A 19,296-nucleotide genomic window follows, 5' to 3' on the forward strand; every position below is an offset into this window, starting at 1 on the left:
ATAAAATCGGAACATTTACACTTAGAAATATCAAAAAGGGTTTTGGTTGCATTTTCTTTAAAAGCCTGTACCTTAGCTTTGAACACATCTGCCATCTTTGGTTTCATGTTTTTTACAAAGTTTCTACATTTACTGTGAAAATCGTGAAACATTTTACGAACCCGCTCGTGTGACACACTGGGAATGGAAGCCTTTTTTCATAAGTCTTCAATCTTCATTGATAACATTTCTGATATTTCTTTTAAAGAGGGTTGTTTGCCATTGTTCTTTTCTCTAAACTTTTGTATAAAGAAAAGGTAACACTTCATAACGTCCTGGTATGTTGGCAAGACATTACTTTTCAAGTCATTTGGAAATCCAAAGATAGACAAGTAGACAGTTTTCTTGTCTTCCTTATGGTTTTGCTTGCCATTACTGTAAAGTAAAAATGGTACAGTAAGTTAAGGCAAATAATGCATATAGTATTATGAAATGTAGAGTTGGTAGTAGGAACCATTTCAGTCATGGCTCATTCTACGCTTCGATCTTAGCAAAAGGCAGCGGGCGAACACAAAGCACGTGGTCTCTATGGAAGCCGCCATCTTGAAACAACAAAATAGCTAAGAATAGAATCATTATAAAAAGTACTTACTTTGAATCTTTGCAATCTTTAGGATCCTTGTAATCTTTTGAATATTCGTCTATAATAACCATGAACGTTAATTTACAAGTTTTGACAACATAAATTCTTGGTCTGCGACACGAATACGAAGACAGCCAAACAACAACAAAAGTGGTGGTTTCCTAGCAGCGTAGCTGCAGAGCACAGCGACATCTGGTGACGATATTTTTAACAAATATTGAAAAAAACGATAAAATTAGTGAATTTTGCATAATTAATGGTCCCAGAGGCAACTGAAAATATTACTTCAGATCAACAAAATTTTGCACACATACTAACAATAACATAATGTAACTTTTCCTTACTATTGGAAGTAAAGATTCCGATTTCTTATCTTTTTTTAACAAACACTGAAAAAATGATAGAATTAACGAATTTTGTATGATGAACGGTCCCAGAGGCAATTGAAGATATTAACTCAGATCAACAAAATTTTGCACACATACTAACAATAACATAAGACAACTTTCCCGCACTATTGGAAATTCAAATTAAAAAAAAAATTAAATTCGGCCTTTTTCGATACACCCTACTCTGTATACTGCCGTGCTAAATAAAAAAGAGGAATCTGCAGTTGGGCTCAAGCTAAGATATTGTGTTTTAAAGTTTATCTTAAAAATACATTTGATTTGGATGTCTTTTTTTTAAAGAATTTTTCAAAAGAAAACAACTTGGTTATAACAACTTGGATAATACCTTAGTTTTGTTCAAAAATGCTGGTATGACTACTTTTACTACTGTGCTTAGCACGGCCGTATAAAAAACTGAAGCTCTAGTTTAAGTTTTGGTTCAGTTAAAGAAAACGCAATTTAGTTTTGATTTGGATTTAGACTGGATTGGAAGAAATCAAAACTCAATAGCTTTCATTTTGAGACAGTAAAGTTACGGTGTATTATTTTTCTTTCAAAAAAAGTATCAGTCATGTATTAAAGCCGAAAATGACGACTTATCTTATTTCTGGTGTTTGATCATAAAAGCTCTCAGTTATAAAACAAAAAGGTTTTTTTTTTCTTCTAATTAATATTACCTTCATGTGTATTTCTGTCAAGCAGAAAAAGAAGGTGTGTGGATAGCATACATGTTTTAATGCTTAACCCTTTATATGTTCCAAGAAACACAGAGCTATTAAGAAACCCAAATTTTATTCATAAAAAAATCTTTTTTTTTTTTCAAATTTTCCCTAAAAAAAAAACAGTAAAAAACCGGTTTTTTTCCACCACTTCAAAATTTCCGGAAATTTTATATCTGTACTTTGAATACATAATGCTGATACTAAAAAAAATAATAAAATTCAGATTTAATAAAATAATATTTATGTTAATACAAATACTATTAATCCAAAATAGATTTTTACATAATAAAAATAAAAGGTTATGAGCACGTTTTTGTAAACTTCTTAGTTTTCCTGATTTGCTATTTTACATAAAATAAAATACTTTTCCTCTGTCATGATTGATAAACATCAAAAATCGACTCTTTTTATCGCATAACTTTCATTTCTGAATAAACACTTCCTGTTCCTGCTTATTGCTTTTCAACAATAAAACTGATTTGAAATATGTATTCTATTTTCCCTAACACCAAACGAATATTCCTACACATTCGGTACTTTATTATTGAGTTGTAAATATTGTTATAGCGGTGTTAGTTCTGCAATTATAGTACTAAATAATCCTTCTATGAACAATTTATCAATTTTCTCGACAAAGTTTCGAGTTTATTGCATGCGACAATACTAAATGACGCGACCAGTTTCGTGAATATGATATGTGTCAAGAACTCTGGAACTGCTGTTTCTTGATTAATGGACTTTTCTGACATTTATGTCATGCTCCACTACGCATTATTTAAACAATCTAAACTTTAAAATTGCTATTAATTACTCCAAACGTTAACGCTGAAGATGCATGCATGGACCGTAAAAGAAGAAAATATAAAACTACGTGAACAAATCTTAATAAATGTTTGTTAAATCTACTGCAATGCTGCAGCGGTAAATCAAAACAAAACTAATAAATAATTTGTAATTCGGAGGTATGCATGCAATTGAAAATGTGACTATTAATTATGTTGCCTAAATCTGACCAAGTAAATATTAAATATTCATGTTTCATTTAGTAAGAATATTATCTACTAGAAAATCGCCCGTCATGGTATGACGGGGGGAAAATTGTTTCAACATTTGAACGAAGCAATTGCCTGTTCGGTGATTTTTTGATAGGTGAAACTTTAACCCTAACATCAGTGGTTTAACCCTAAACTCTAGTAGATAGCGTTAACTGTTTTGGTTTCTTCGTTTTCGTAAAATGAGTCTTATCAGAAAAACAGTTAAGTTACCGGATCGCGTTCAGCCTTGTCACAATAAGTCCTTTAACTGCATGTTAAACATTAGCAAAACATATTATCAAATTATCATGCCACGGAGCGAGTTTCATTGTTAAAACACGCGGGTTACTCGATGATCGACTACGGAACGAAATAAGTAAGAAATACATTACCATTTTATTTGTGTTTCAATAGATTAAGAAGGCAAAAATAAAATAGCATAACATTCAATATATAATAGATCGTTTCTGAAATTTTAAAGGTATTTTTTTCTGAAAGAGCTGGCTCAAAAATATAGGATTTGACCATTTTGAAATACTTTGACAAAGTTTGTTTAAAAAAATATTTTAATTGCGCAGCAGATTATTATTTTATTTTTACAATTATGCACATGTTATCACAAAAGATGGAATGCCATTCAATGATGCCATTAGCGTAATGTTTTATTCGTTTCTTTATTCACACGTACTGGCAACAATATGGTTGATAACAAGGGTAGAGCGCAATAGTTCTTTCACTTCTGAATTATCATAATCTGGAAACGCGGTAGACAGCAAGCGTAATCATTCAGCGTGCCAGTGGAGTGCGCACCAAAGTTCATCACTTGTAATGTCATAAAGACCACACTTTATTTGAAAAATAGGACATTTAGTTAAAAATCAAACGTTTTGAAAATAAAAGATTTCTCTCATTCAATGTTTTTTTATGGGGAAATTTTTTTTTGTGGGAAATCGGTTTCTGTAGAAAAATATAACTACATAACGGAAAATGTATTTTTAGGAGCTTCTTCAAAAGACGTGATATTTACGTCAGCGCTGAAAACCTATACTGCTTGGCAATTGCTAATGAACAATTGTTTTTTGGAATAATTAAGAATAGATAATGATTAAAGAAACAGAACGAAGTGTATAGTAAGTAGGGATGATGTGCCTTTATTATAAATACAAAAAAAAAAAAAAAAAAAAAAAAAAAAACACAGATGTTACTGCATCAATGAAGTAAAAACTTAAAAATAAAAAAATAATCCTACTTAGATGATTTTCAAACAACCACAAAACAAAGATCTAGGTCAGAATGATGGAGACATGAGTACCTTAATATGATGTATTATTACCAGGGACACTAATGCACATTTTACATCTGTTTTCCATACTCCCCATTAATTATTGAGGAGTGCTGGGGGATGTTTTCCCACTCCTCTCTCAAGGCGGATTTGAGTTCTTGTACTGTTCTGGGAGGGACGATTCTTCGCGCAACGTGTCTGCCAAGATCCTCCCAGGCAAGTTCAATTGGATTTAAGTCGGATAAGCAAGCAGGCCATTGCATACGGAGAATGTTTTCACTTTGCAGTGTGTCTGACACTTCATTGCTCCTGTGTGATCGTGTATCGTCATCCGTAAAGAGAAAGTCTGGACCTACAGCCCCCCTAAAAAGACGAACATGGTCCAACATAACTTCTCTGCAATACATTTTTGACGTAAAGCTTTCTTGTTCAAAAATGTGCAGCGGTGTTCTGTCATTGTGCATGATGCCTGCCCACACCATCATGCCTGGGCCGTACCGAGCACGTTCGCAAACAATTTTTTTTTCATAACGTGCTCCACACTCTCTCCACAGTAGTTGATGACCAGAATCACTTGTCACACAGAATCGAGATTCGTCAGAGAACATCACTCTAGAGCAATTTTGACGATCCCAACTAACATGTTCCTTACACCAGCGTAATCTCTATCGACGATGGCATGGTTGAAAGGTACGAGCTTTCGTGCATACAAATCAATATTATTTACTCACCGTGAGATGGTTCTTGCAGAAACATGCGTATCGGTAGCGGTTGTAAGATTTGCAGCTATCTGTCCAGGAGTGAAATTTATGTTCCTTTTTACCACGAGTGCTACATTGCGATCCTCTGAAGGTGTGGTGTTCCTTCCACGACCCCCGGCATGCTTTTGCTAAACATTTCCACCTTCAGCGGCCTTCTTTAATCCGGAGAAGGTACTTTTTGATACACCCATTGCAGCAGCCACAGTGGTGACACTTTGACCTACTTCCAGTCGTCCAACCGCTCGTCCACGACCGTAGGTACTCAAATGATGTCTTGCTGACATTTTACTCTTAAATATTTCAAGAACCAAGCAGAATTTCAGAGAAAAACCTTTTTTTAACATCCAGCACTATTTTTGTTAAAAACCAAACAACGTGAATTTTCGTACGAATCTTGAGTTTGTATGCACTGTCTTTTATACAGATAACGAGTCTTGATCTACCATACCATCTGAACTTGAATTTGTTTCCATTGGCCAGCTGGTTGAGGTACAAATTTGCATAAATAACTTGTTTCTTAGCAATTGTCAAGCAGTGTATGTGACCTGATGACTCGTATCAAACGATATAAAGCTTGCTTGAATTCATTCTCATTGCTATGCGTTTTTTTCTTCAAAGAAAGTTTAATTCTTTTAGTATTTTCTTTTTTTGTTACTGATATTACGTGTCCTTAAAAAGTAGTTCATATTCTTTATTTGCCCTCGTACATCTGTAATCAATCACTCCAAACATACAATGCACGTTTCATAAGACTAGATCATACAACTTCAAATTAGTTTGTCTTAATTTTCCTGTCAGTTACACTATGATAGCTATTACTTCAAGGATATTTTATATTTAAAAAGACCAATGAATTCTTTACGAATAAGACGTTAAAGAAAGTAAAATTCACTGTGAAGACTGCACTAGTTTTCAAATTGTTAAACCTTTAATACTAAAATTTTAACATAAGATTTGCCTTAATACGTGAAACATTTTGTACGTTTTGTACGTGAAACATCAATTATAAATAAAAACTATAAATAAAATATAAATTACATCAAGTTCTTCAAAAATTTAAACATGTTCACACAAAACTATAAAATAAAAATTTCATTCGCATCATCAAGCAATAATGTTTGCAAATTAATTGCTAGTAATCACAATGTTATCTCCCCCCCCCCCTCGGAATTATACCTCAGTGATTCCATTCATTGGATATTTGATTTTCGTGATAACTCGAAAACTTTGGGAGCCATAATCTCATATCTTTTGTGTTTGATAGAAGACTGCAACATGACTTACATCTATCGTGCTTATACTAGCCCAACAATTAACGACCGAACACAGCCATATCCTGGAGCTGCGAAGAGGAGGAGATGTAATGAAAAGAAAAACAAAATGACGACTAATATTTTCCCCGATGCTCCAGTGAAATGTGTGATCAAGACCGAGGAAGGCACATCTAAAGCAAAGGCTGCAATAATATTTCTGATAAAGAAAATATATGGATAAGTATTGATGCTGTAACTTTCTAGTGAAGAAGTTGTAGTGCCTCATAACTCTCATTCAATGTGTACCAAAACACTTTCTCGCATTATGTATACTAAATTAAGTGTTCTTCACCAAACCAATATGTATTTGATTTTTCTGCAAGAATTATGACTCCCCCCCCCCCCTGTTTCCATAATATGTTCTGTGCCATAAGCAAACCAATTTCCTTGCTGTCCGGCAAGTTTATCAACTTCCTTAGTCTTTTCAATTTATACTCATGTAACTGGTAAGCATTACAAAAAATATCAAACCGTATAAATTGTACGTAAAATATATTACATAATTTCGTGCTATACTTTTCAAGTTTCGTTTGTAGAAGACATTCAAGTGTCAAAAGTGCGCACACCATCCGCGATCAGAACATACAGACACGTTTCAACACCTTTATCGTAATTAGCATATCCGGATACAAAAAAAAAGTTTAGCATTGAAATGTTTCAGTAATAATCAGAATATTAATTTTAAATAAAGAAGACATAGTATACTTTAATTCAGAAACAGTACATTATCTAAAAAAAGAAGAAATTAATCTAGACGAATTACGGCATCTCTGAAATTTTTCAATAAACCAAAAGCCTCGTTTCAAATGTTTACACGCAAAGCAAAATTTAAAGAATTATAAGCAACGCTAACAAATTCTGAAAAGTGCAAAGGCATATCGCGCATAATGAAGAAAATTCTAATATATTTCCTAAATCTCTCTCTAGCATTCATTGTTTTGCACTTTATAGCTTGCAAGCTTAATTTCTAGCTCCAGTAAAAGTAATTTGTTTTCTTTTTGAACGGAATTACTATCAGTTCTGAGAGGCAGGTTTTTTTTTTTCTTAGCTAGATTTTTCAAATCTGTTTAAAATTGATCAATAAATTTTTAGAATAAATGCAAAATGTAACATTATTACTCATTTAAATTTGTAAGAATGAAATATTTAAATATTACGTTTGTGATGCATATGCTGTGTATAATTGAGTTTCGGTAATTCGCAACTCCAACGAACTATAGGGGGCACTGCAGTCACTGTCCAATGGCCGACTTAAAAACTAAAACAAACGCATGTGGTAACGAAGAAAATGCTAAAAGTGTTGTGATTTTTTTTCGTATGTATGATTTTTTCGCTTTATTCATTTGAAAAATTTTTCAAAGTCTTTTGGTTATTCTGACCCATATAGAAAGAGATTAGAAACCAAAAAGTATTACGAAAGTAAACAATTAATGCAGAACACACAGTAAGTTGTTCTGAAGCAGCCATTTTCACGATGTTGAATTATGAATTCATAAATTTTTGGTTCTCTTCGAACGGCATTTTCATTTTGTACCGTTTTTTCTATACATTAGTACATATTAAGTTCAGTTTCGTGACATTTCCGGCATTTGTTGACATTTTTGTCACATAGTACACATACGTGGCAGACTGTCAAGAGTAACGTTTAACACTAGATAATTTATTTCTATGACTATATGATTGGATATCCAAAGAAATCATGCATTTAATTCATTCGTCATGGAAATGATTTTCCTGATATGTAAAATCTTGTCAAGATACATTATTCTTTCACACAATTTTAAAACCATAACCCTATAAACAGATTTTTGGCGAACTTTTATTTTTTATTGTTCAAATTCTTAACGTTCTTTCTGGATTTTTCAATCTGTTCTGCGATAAATATTTTCAAGAAAATTTATTTGCATACTGTCTATTTCAGTAGGATACTGTAGTAACAAAGGTTATTTAAATCATATATGTGGAATTAGGTTAAGGAAAACTGTCCAGTCAATGTTGTTAAGTTCGTTTTTTTTCATCGAATTGAAAAACTGATATTTATTCAAATTCACTCAGAACAAAATAAATAAAATGTGTACTTACAGTTTATATATGGTGGTAGTTTTCTTTTCAGTTCATTGACCATTATTTCTTTTTACTTATCGAATTCTGTAATATTACTATCATTTTATTCCACTCATGATAAAAATTAAAAATGGTTTAACTAAAAACGCGAAATCTCGCCAAGGCTACTTTGCTCGCACAATACTAAAACTATAACCCTAAACAAATTTAGCGAAACCTTTCAGCTGAGAATAAAAGGAATAAAGTAAATTCTTTCTGGGTTAAACATTTTTCATTTTGTTCTACGATAATAAATTCAAGAAAATATTTTGCATACTGTCCATTCCAAATAAATGCTGCTGTAAAATATGATTAGTTAAATTAATTTAAGATTAAAAAAACTCATATTCTTACAAATTCATACAAAACAATAAAAAATTTTACCTGGTATAACGTTATCCAATTTTGTTAATCCAGAGTTTTCTTGTTTACGCTTCCACCATTTAATACTTTTTTGAAAGAAATAAGGAAAACTAACATTATTTTGAGAAGCTCAAGAATACTACTAAGGGACGAATTAATTTCTGTAGCTGAAAGCAAACTAAGACACATCGATTGCGTTAATAAATACTCAGAACAAACTGCCTGTGTTTACGTCAACAGACACACGTGGAACGCAACGTGGCAATGTTTTAGTGTCATCGGCAGTTTTGTAAAACACCGCAAGGTAGCGTATTCGAGCGCTGGAGTTCCGAATTACTTTTAGGTATCTTTTCAAGGGGCATTTCGACACAAAAGTTGGAAAATGTATTTGAGGATTTAGTCAATTTTGCTCCAAAAAACATTAATGTTTTATCACATTATCACACTGTGATAAATTTGACTTTACTTAATAACATCATAAATCATATACACTGTAAAAAAAATCCGTAAAATTTACAGAAAAAACTGTCAGCCAGGACGCCAGTTTTCTTCCGTTTATTTTACAGAAATCTTCCGTATTTTTGTTATTTATTCAAGCTGATTTATTATTTTATGAAGATTAAAAAATAAAACTATACTTTCATAAATCCATTTCAATATTTACTATACTACTACGAAATACATGTATACAAAGGTAAATTTCCGAATATGCCTCTGTAACAGATGACAAAAAAACATAATAATAAAATATTGATTAGGATGCAATGAAATGGAAGTTGCAAACGATTTAAGACTTACTCCTTTAAATAAATATAAGATCAAAAACTCGAGCACGAGAAACAAAATCCAAACACGCGGGCGAAATTTCGAAGATTCGAAGAAAAACAAAGTATAACCGGTTACAGATTCAAAAAAAAACAGAGAAATCCTGTATTTTATTACGAACAGTTTTTTTCTGTAAAAAATACGGATAACTTCTTCAAAATTTACAGTTTTTTTTTACAGTGTACATAACATTAAAAAAACATGGAAGCCCCACTTTTGTCTAATCTACAAGATGTCTCAACAGGTACCTATTGGGGGCAGATGAAAGTCAAAAAAAAGTAATATGTTACGAATATGAAAAAAAAACGAGCTGATGTGTACATCACATGACTTCCTTTTACTCCAATTTAATGTCATTTCCCCATTACAGGCAACTTTAATGTGATTCAATAGTTTATTTTCTAAATATCACCAACAGTGGCCAAATTAAAACAGATTTAAAAAAAAAATCGCCAAATTTTTCGCCAAGTTGGCAACAAAACTTGGCGACCAAAAGGTTGGCAAGGCTGGCGTTATATCACCAAGTGTCCGACATATTATAACACCACTTGAGTTTACATCGAAATTAACAATTATTCCCCCCCCCCCAAAAAGGGGCAAAAGACCCCTTTAGAAACACCTGAATGCAACCAAAAGGGGAGGTGCACAACTAGACCCCACTAAACATTAGGAAATGACATCAAATTGGAGTAAAAGGAAGTCAAGTGATGCATACATCAGCTCGTTTTTAAAAGGAAGTAAAAAAGCATTAGTAGGAACACAATTATATCAAACTGAACACACATTTATTATGCAAAAAAAAAACATATTTCCTTTGAACAATGAATATGTTTCACTTGCCAACTGTATTTATATGTCATTTTCCACACACACCTCTCGGAGCCCATCACCCCCATAAAATGTCCAGTTCATTTCCTCAGGTTCTGAAACTGCGGAGCACTCAGTGTCCTTCCAGCTTGATAATAGTAGCCACTACACTCACAATAAAATTTTAATTTTTTTCGAGATCCCTTTTAAATGCCACTTATAAGAAATTCTATGTTTTTTTTTTTTTTTTTTGCCAATCTGAAATATTTTAAAAAAATATAGAAATTGAATTTTAAAAAAATATATTGTATTTTTTCTCCACCTGTGCCACAAAAAAATATTAGTGTCTTTTTTTGAAATTGGCAATTATTAAAGTATTTTATTAAGCCAATTATGTATAACTTTAATAAATAAAACCAGTGGCAGCTTAGCTGCATCTACTGCTCCGGTGTAACTTAAGTGATATAACTGCACTGCAAAAAATAATTGTTGTTTTTACAGTAATATACTACTTTTTCCTACAGTTTAATACTGCTCTTCTAAATAACAGAAAAAAACTGTAAAACTGTTTTAGATTGCGCAAAACGATGCGCAAAAGGTGTTTCTTTTCATACGGGAAGAGAAACTAATGAATTCAAAGTATCGACAGCCATGTTAGTTATTTTTCGGGTGTGCTGAGACAGGACTGCTCAGCTGTAATCCAAGTTAAAGGTAAGTGCTAGTAATATTATTCATTCCCTTTTCTCAAAATGTAGTTTTTTTTATCATCGATAATGTATGTAAAATAACAGTATTTATTTTGAAATCATAATTCGTATTCCAATATTCGTTGACGTTGACTTTGCAATTTCTTTTAGTTGCTAAGTTGTAGCGATTGCTTTATAGCAAAAATCCGAGTAGTTGTTGTGATTCTGAATATTTTACTGCCCGTATGATAGTTTTTAAACATTTTCTGAAACTCAAATTTGATTTAAAAATAAATCAGTTCCTTTCTTTATCGTTTTTAAAGTTATTAGAACATTAGATTTTGTTTACGATAATATTTTGTGTTATATAGCATGTGAGTACTTAAAATTTAAATTCTTATGTCTTCTAGTAAATTTTTAGCGAATCGCGATTGACTTCTTCCTTCTGTTTTTTTTTATTTCTTATGTTCAGTTTTAAATTCTTTAACAGTTTGCATTTAACCATTTTATTGATAAACTTTACGTTATAGCAATGTAAATAAATAAAATAACAACGTGACCGAGAGACATGCAAACAGTATCAAGTTTAATGATATTTTTGTTGAAGAATTTGCCACTCTGAAAGACTCAAAATTCTCTGAACTCTGGAGCCAGCTTTCATACTTATCTAACAAAACTAAAATAATTATAATTAAAAAAAATCATCAATGAAGCACTCCAAAAAATAAAAATATAAATAAAAATAAGCATCTTTAGATACAAACACGAAACCCTTGTGTTTTAAAAGTTTTATATTTGGGTCAGTAAGAAATTAAAGTTTTACTTCTGGAAAAATGCACTAATAGCATTGAAACTTGTGAACTTAAAAATAATTTTAGAAACCATATTCAATGGCACTCGATGGGAGGTCACGGGAAGTCACTATGACCTCCCCAAAACTGCCATATTGGGAACACTTTGTCTGCCGATTCGGAAAATTTGGGGACATAATTGTAACGATTCAAATTTTTGAATTCTCGAATGTCCAAATTTCATTAGATATTGTACTTAATTGTGCGTACTTAATTTGTGCATGCACCAGTATTTTATTAATCGGCAAATATGTAAGTTCCGTTCGACGAATTGAGATTTGTCATATTTTCTTCGCCTCGAAGGACATGCTCATTTAGAAAAGTAGATACCTAGAACTACAGTAGAATTTGAAACTCTTTTAACCTTGAAATCGTCAGTTTCCTTATGTTTTAACTTTAAGAACCCTTTGAGTCTTTAAGTTTGGTATCAATGCGTTTATGATGAAGACAAAAACTATATTAAAAATACTGAAAAATGTGATTCTGTACTTCACTGTCTTTCACTGCATATAAAAAGTAAAAATATGTCAGATTGGTATCCCCGTAAAAAGAAAAATTGCAGAATTTCGTTTAAACCTGCAACGGAGATTCAAGCCAAAGCCGGGTAAGATCTTTTGCATTTAAATGCGATGGGATCCTTAGCAGTTGAGTTCTTTAGGGGGGGGAATTATTTTCACAATAATAGACGATTTTTCAAAAAAGTGAGGTTTTCGAATACTTTGTCAGGTTTCAAAAGAGAACAGAGAAAATTACGGGAAAAATTCGATTTCAAAAAGAAACTTCTGAACACCCGGTTTGAAATTTAAATTAGAGACCAAAGCATAAGAATCGAAAAAACCAACAAATCCTCCATTTAACAAAGTAGCGTCATAGAATATTATAACTAAACATTAATGAATGGAATTAGAACACTTTTAAATGAATCGGGTTTGCCTCAGCAGTTTTGAGCCGAATCAGCTATGTGCTTCCACTACTTACGGACTAGAGCGGTTTTAAAAGGAAGAACCAAAACCTTTTTAAAACTATTTGAGGGAAGAAAGCCATCTATTAAACACTCCCGTGTTTTTTGACTGTATTTCGTATATTGCACTTCTAAAACAGAAAATAAGCAAATTGGATATGAAAGCTAAACAGGGAGTCATGGTAGGATATGCGTTTTATATGAAAGGTTATAGAATTTGGGATCCCGAAAATAGTGAAGTGACAGAAATGCTGAATGTTAAATTCGATGAAAATAAATTCTGGGCGGGAAAAAAAATAGGAACGGGAAACAGAGGTATACCGTTTTATTTCACTTCTGAGTAAATCTGAAGTAGAAGAAGAATATCCTGAAAATCATGAAATAGCATGTTGTGAGAATTAAATTGGTTGAAGAAATACCAAGGCAAAGCATATATTGACACGACGATTCTAAAGTCCGAATCGTGAAACCGAGGTTAATTGTTCTGAAAATAACATTGAATATGACCCAAAATATTTTGATTTCATTTCTGATGATAATTCAAGAAAAGTATCAGATTCTGATGAAGATAGGGGGGATAATTCAAGTAAACTAGAAACTAACATTTCCGAAGATGTAATTCCTTCGAATTTGAAACAAAGTTTGAGAATGCCAGAAAGGGAAGATTGGCAAAACGCAACAGAACAGATGAGCAGAACGAAATAATTCGCTTCAAGGCCAGACTGGTAATTTTAGGTAACAACCAGCTATTGGAGGGGGGGGGGATACTTTTCGCAAGTGTTCTCTTCAGTAATTTCCTTTCCTTTGGTTGAGGCTTTCTTTTCAATTTTTGTGTATAAGTTACATTGGGTCCATTTCCGAGCAGATGTCTGCAATACGTATCTATATGCGGATTTAAAAGAAGAGATTTGTGAGACAACCTGAAGGGTTTGTCGGTCCCTGAAATCTAAATTTTGTCTGTAAACTGAATAAATCATTTTTATTCTGATACAGATTACGCCTCAAATCAAGACGACTGGAATATAATGCCGGGGGGGGGGCGCTTGTAATGTTTTTGGATAGGGGTACGAATAATATGGTGTACATTCAAACAAAAATACGTAGCACTCTCAACGATAGAAGCAGAGTATATTTCAGTTAGTGAACAATCTAAGGAAGTTATGAGAATAAAAAGAATTTTAAATGCCACGAAAAGAATTCAGTATTTTAGACTGATTGTCACAGTATAGAGTTCTATTAATCTAGTTGCGATCGATTTTTCTAGTTCTGCAAGAAAAAATTGCAGAACTAAGCAGATTGATGTGGGGTACCATTTCCTACGGAATTTGATTGATGAAAATGAATTTGGAATAAATTTTGTTGAGAAACTAAAAATAATTTAGCTGATTGTTTCACAAAACTTTTCTGTAGGGAAAATTTACGTAAAGCTTGAATTGCAATGACATATTTTTCTAGAGTGTTTTTTTTTTTTTTTTTTTTTTTTGAAATGTCTCAATTATTCCATTATGTTTAAGCTATAATTTGTGCACACAAACGGATGGACTATAATATTTTTTAATTTTTTATTCATGTCTTAATGTATTTCCTTTTTTCGGTGTGCTGGCGTGCCAAGAAGGGGGAAATTTGCTAGCGAATATTTTGTTACTGTCCCTCCAGCGCACGAAGGAAAAACAATTGTAGTTGATTTCATTTTGAATTTGTGCCTGGTGATATGGTTGCGGTTAGGTATTTCGGAAAAAATTAAACTATAAATTTCATTCTAGCCGCCTGAATTTACTTCATTTAAATTTATTCACTAATGCAATATCATTTCTTTATTTTTAGTGGTATGCAAATGTAAAGAACTACGTAACTTGTGACCAGAACTGAATGGAATAATGGTTGCCTCATTTTATCAAGATAACAGTTCGCGGTTGTGCTCCGCTTGGAATTTCAAATAAGCCTCTAGTCTTAACGATGTGCGATAATTCACTTTGTGACATGAATGCCGGCAACGGAAGTTTATAAGTATCTCTTTTCATTTATATTTTTGTGTTTTCGGATGTAATTTGTAATTACCAATGCTTTTGAGTTTTTAAAGCGTTCTTAGCCACGTAAGCCACGACGGTCTGCGTGCCATATTGGACACCTGAAGCTGATTTTTGTGGCCCGTTGTCAGGTTCTATGTTACAATCAAGAACTATCTTTTGGAAGAAGTTAAACTCAATTTTATTTTGTTTTGATTAAAATGTGATCGGTCATACAATTTATTTAATTCTGAATTTTTTAAATTTGTAATTCAATATTATATTTTACGGGTAATTGAATATTATCACTTCAAGAATCACCGGAATATAGAAATTTCTGTTGCTAGAGCTAAATTAGACGTAAATTTCTTTCATTATTATTTTTTTTTAATTTTCCAGTAAATTTTGGAACACTGATTCTTTGTTTTTACATGTTATTAAAATCGAGGGAACCAAAACAGAATGTTAAAAGTACGATGTATTACAGCGTATGAAACTTTCTTCGCATATTCAGACTTGCAAATGTGAACATGTTTAAATCTACAGTTAAAAGTGGTGCGGTCTTCCGGCAAAGCATTTTCAAGAAGGATAGCATTGTTTATAACAAGGACGGTGGGCCAAATGTGGACTTGCAATTCCTTAATCATTAGAACTGGCCCTACCAGATTTACTCTATTTTGACATGTTTGACGATTTATTATTTTGTTGAAAACTTTGAACTTTTCGGACCGAATTTTCATTTTTTGCTGAATTTACTTTAACTAAGCCATTTTGATTTTGGGAATATAGAATTGTTTCTTCCAGATTTCAGGTACATTCCGAAAAACTTAAAGATAAATTGCCTAAATCCTCGCAAAAAAAGTGCCACTTAAAAAAAAAAAAAAAAAGCCGCTGGTGGCTTAAATGGGGACATCGATAGTTGTTCAAAACGGGGGTCGGGGCGGGGGGCTTCCCCATTTTGAAAGACATAGAATATACATGAAACATCATAAATTATGCTTAAATATTATGCCATATATAAGATAGAATGTTCTTACGATATTATTTTATTTCAACTCAAATGACTCTTCAAAGTAATTCCTTTGAACTTAAGGAAAAATCTCCAAAAAATTAAATTTTAACAATATAATAACACAATTATGGATTAAAATGCAGGAAAAAAATATTTTAAAAAAAATAAGTAAAATATTTCATATTAAGTACAGACAGAGTTCTAAATAATTATTTTACGTCACACTTTGTTTAATATTCAGATTTCTAATAATGGGCAGCTGTCAAAGAAAAAGAAAATGAAGCTGGTATCAGTTGAACATACCTCGAGCTGTTAACAAGTGTTGGAACGGAATATGGGTTACAAAAAAAAAAAGAAAGTAAAAACATCTACGGTTTTCAATGCTACTGTAGCAACTTGGGGGGGGGGGACTAAAAGAGGCTAGATACAGTATTCATTGTTTTGAATGAATACCCCAATATTTCCCAATTGGTTGTCCTAAACTTCGACCTTGCTCCATTTTCTAAAAAAATATTTCTCTACCTTATCCTTATTTTCGTTTTGAAGTAAACATATTGCAATTCGATAATCTGGAGCCTATTATAAGAAGAGACTAGTTTCAATTTGTATCGTCCTTAAAACATTTTAATTTTTTCTTTAGACCAAGATGTTAGTCCCATTTCGGAAAACTTTCCGCTGCTTTTTTTTTTAATTCTTCACTTACAGAAGAAGTTACTCTCCCGATCACTTCAGTTAGCCGATCAAAAAAAAAAAAAAAAAATAAACATTATTCTTAATCAACAGTCTCATATGTAATTAAAAATCCTTCAAAAATGCCGAAAATTAAAAGGATTTTTCTTTAAATTGTACTTCAGAAACCAGTACAAGTGCGTTTCTTTGTATGGAAGAAAAAAATGTAAGATATTATTTTCTTTCTTTTTTGAGTTCTTATGTAAAGTATCCAGATTAAGTCTACTTTAATTAGACATTAATAACCACCGTTACAAATGCTTAGCTTGCAAATTGCTGCCAAAAAAATTTTTCTCCTTAAAACAGCATAAGCGCTTAACTGGTTCCTGAAATAAAAGGTTCAATTACAATTTAGGTATATGTTGAGAGGTTTCAAAATAAAAGCAACTCCCAAGGCAATTTCAGATCATTCAGAGTCATAATTTTAATCATTTTAGGGCGTATTTTTATACCTACGTAATTTGATTTTTCCATGTATGTTTTTTGATGTCCACAAGTTTTATGAGATTCTAACAATTTTTTATTTTGACAGATGCTTTCATAATATAAGTTCTAATGATGGCACCGAAGTCGGCTAAGGTGTCACAAAGAAGAAGCAAGTTTGTAATGTAAAAACGCTGACCTTGAAAAAATTAGCATTCGATTTTAAATGAATTTCTGCAATTTCATTGTAAAAACTACTAATCGATATTCAAAGGTGATGTATACGAAATAAAATAATTTGGCAATTTTTATTGGTGTGAATGTTTCGTTTTTTCTCATGAAAACATTATAACAGAATATAAAGTTATATAATTTTTGGAGTAGTAAAACCAATTTTTAACTTAATACTAGTAGTGATAAACCTGACAGATTTTATTATACTAAGTGAAAAATTGTTTCTGTTTTGTTCTGCTTTGGAATTTTGAACCGTCATATATTTGTTTTCATCTATGAAAATTTTAAAAGGCTAATAGGATAAAGTATTATCTAATCTATAATAATCAGTTTACAATAAAAACCATTCTGTGCAGTCTAAATACTGCACATATGGTGTGAAAAGAAGTTGATTTGTTACTAGTATTTCTGAAATAAAGTAGGTCCATATGCAACTTATAACATTAAAAAAAGAAAACCATAAAAATATTCTGTTTTACCAGAAAAAGAAAAATAAATGCACTGAATTGCATGTATAAAGTTAAAATAAGCTTAAAAGTTTAATGGATTGCATACAGCAAAACATTTCCCACGTTATGCTGCACATTTCAGCAACTCAATGCTGGAAGTGAAAAAAGTACTTTTAGTGAAGATACGATGTAGTATTTTCAGTTATGTATAAAAAACTTTCTAATTTTTAATACCTTCATGGATCAAAAAGGTTTGTTTTATGAAAACGCTATAACTGTTCTGAAAATAAAGCTTCAGACCATATTTTGCAATTTCCTTCTATTTGTAAATTTTTAAGTTTGCAATAGAGCTAAAAGTTTTTTCTTTAAATGAAAATGCGCCACTTTTTCTTCTTTAACAGGTATTTGTTTTGTGTGCAAGGAAAATATCAATAAAACATATATTTAACAGCAGTTAATTATTTTTATGTAAAAGGCTTTTATATTTCTTTACTTGTCGCTTTTCATAGCCTAAAACATTATTTTTTTTTGTTGAAAAACTTTAGAAAAGGAACCGATTTCGTATGTAGGCTGATTTCTACAACTTACATACAAAATCAATTGCTTTACTTTTCTAAATTGTTCTTCAGCTGTAAAAGCAGTGATTTCGACTATGAAAAGAAACAATGATAGGGTGAAAAAACCCTTTTGCATAAAAATTGATAACTATTTATTTTATGGTTTACTGCTGTTAATTTTACTGTACAAATCATTTTTTAAACCGTATACTACTGCTGCTTTTATGGCGCAATTTAGCTGATTCCGCAGCATAATACTGCTAACTTTACAGTTTCATACTGTTAATTTTGCTGGGCAATTCCGTTAAAAAACAGTATATTACTGTTAATTTTACATATTATCTCTGTTAAATTTACAGGTTAAGTCATTCCTAAAACAGTATATTACTGCTAATTTTACAGTTAGATACTGTAAGCTTTACAGGGCAGTTCCATTAAAAAACAGTATTTTACTGCTAATTTTGCAGTCAATCATTGTTAATTTAACAGGGCAATTCCATTAAAAGACAGTATATTACTGCTAATTTTACAGTTAGATACTGTAAGTTTTACAGGGCAGTTCTATTAAAAAGTAGTATATTACTGCTAATTTTACAGTTTATCGCTGTAAATTTCACAGTAAAAGTCTGTTATAAAACAGTATATTACTGCAAATTTTACAGTTTAGAATTGTAATTTTTGCAGTTTTTCTTTGGAATGCGAGCTGCCAGTATTTTACTGTAAAAACAACAGCTTTTTTTTTGCAGTGTGGTGTAAAGTTACACATCGCTTGTGAATGGTTACACCATGGTAATGTAACTATAGCGTAACGTCTCACTCATTTCTACGCAAGGTTACACCAAAATGTTCTGTATGCTTACAAAGAAATTGCTTGAAAGGTTACACATTAGCAAAAATTAAGCTTTCATCTTACTTTCTTGAAGAGTATTCATTTTTAATGGTAAGTAGGATCAAAGTTCAAGATAACTTTTCGAAGGTTTAAATTTCCCAGATATATTTAATGATTAAGCAATAGTTTCTTTCTGTGCGTTTGAAATCGAAAGCAGAAAAATTAATTAGTAGGGTACAATACCTGAAGTTTCATACAGTACTGAAACAGTAAAGCATCCAAAGTAAGCTAAACGGCATATTAAATGAAAGATAAACGACCATAATTGCGTACTTTTT

The sequence above is a fragment of the Uloborus diversus genome, chromosome 5 (assembly GCF_026930045.1).
Source record: "Uloborus diversus isolate 005 chromosome 5, Udiv.v.3.1, whole genome shotgun sequence".
Taxonomy (NCBI): domain Eukaryota; kingdom Metazoa; phylum Arthropoda; class Arachnida; order Araneae; family Uloboridae; genus Uloborus; species Uloborus diversus.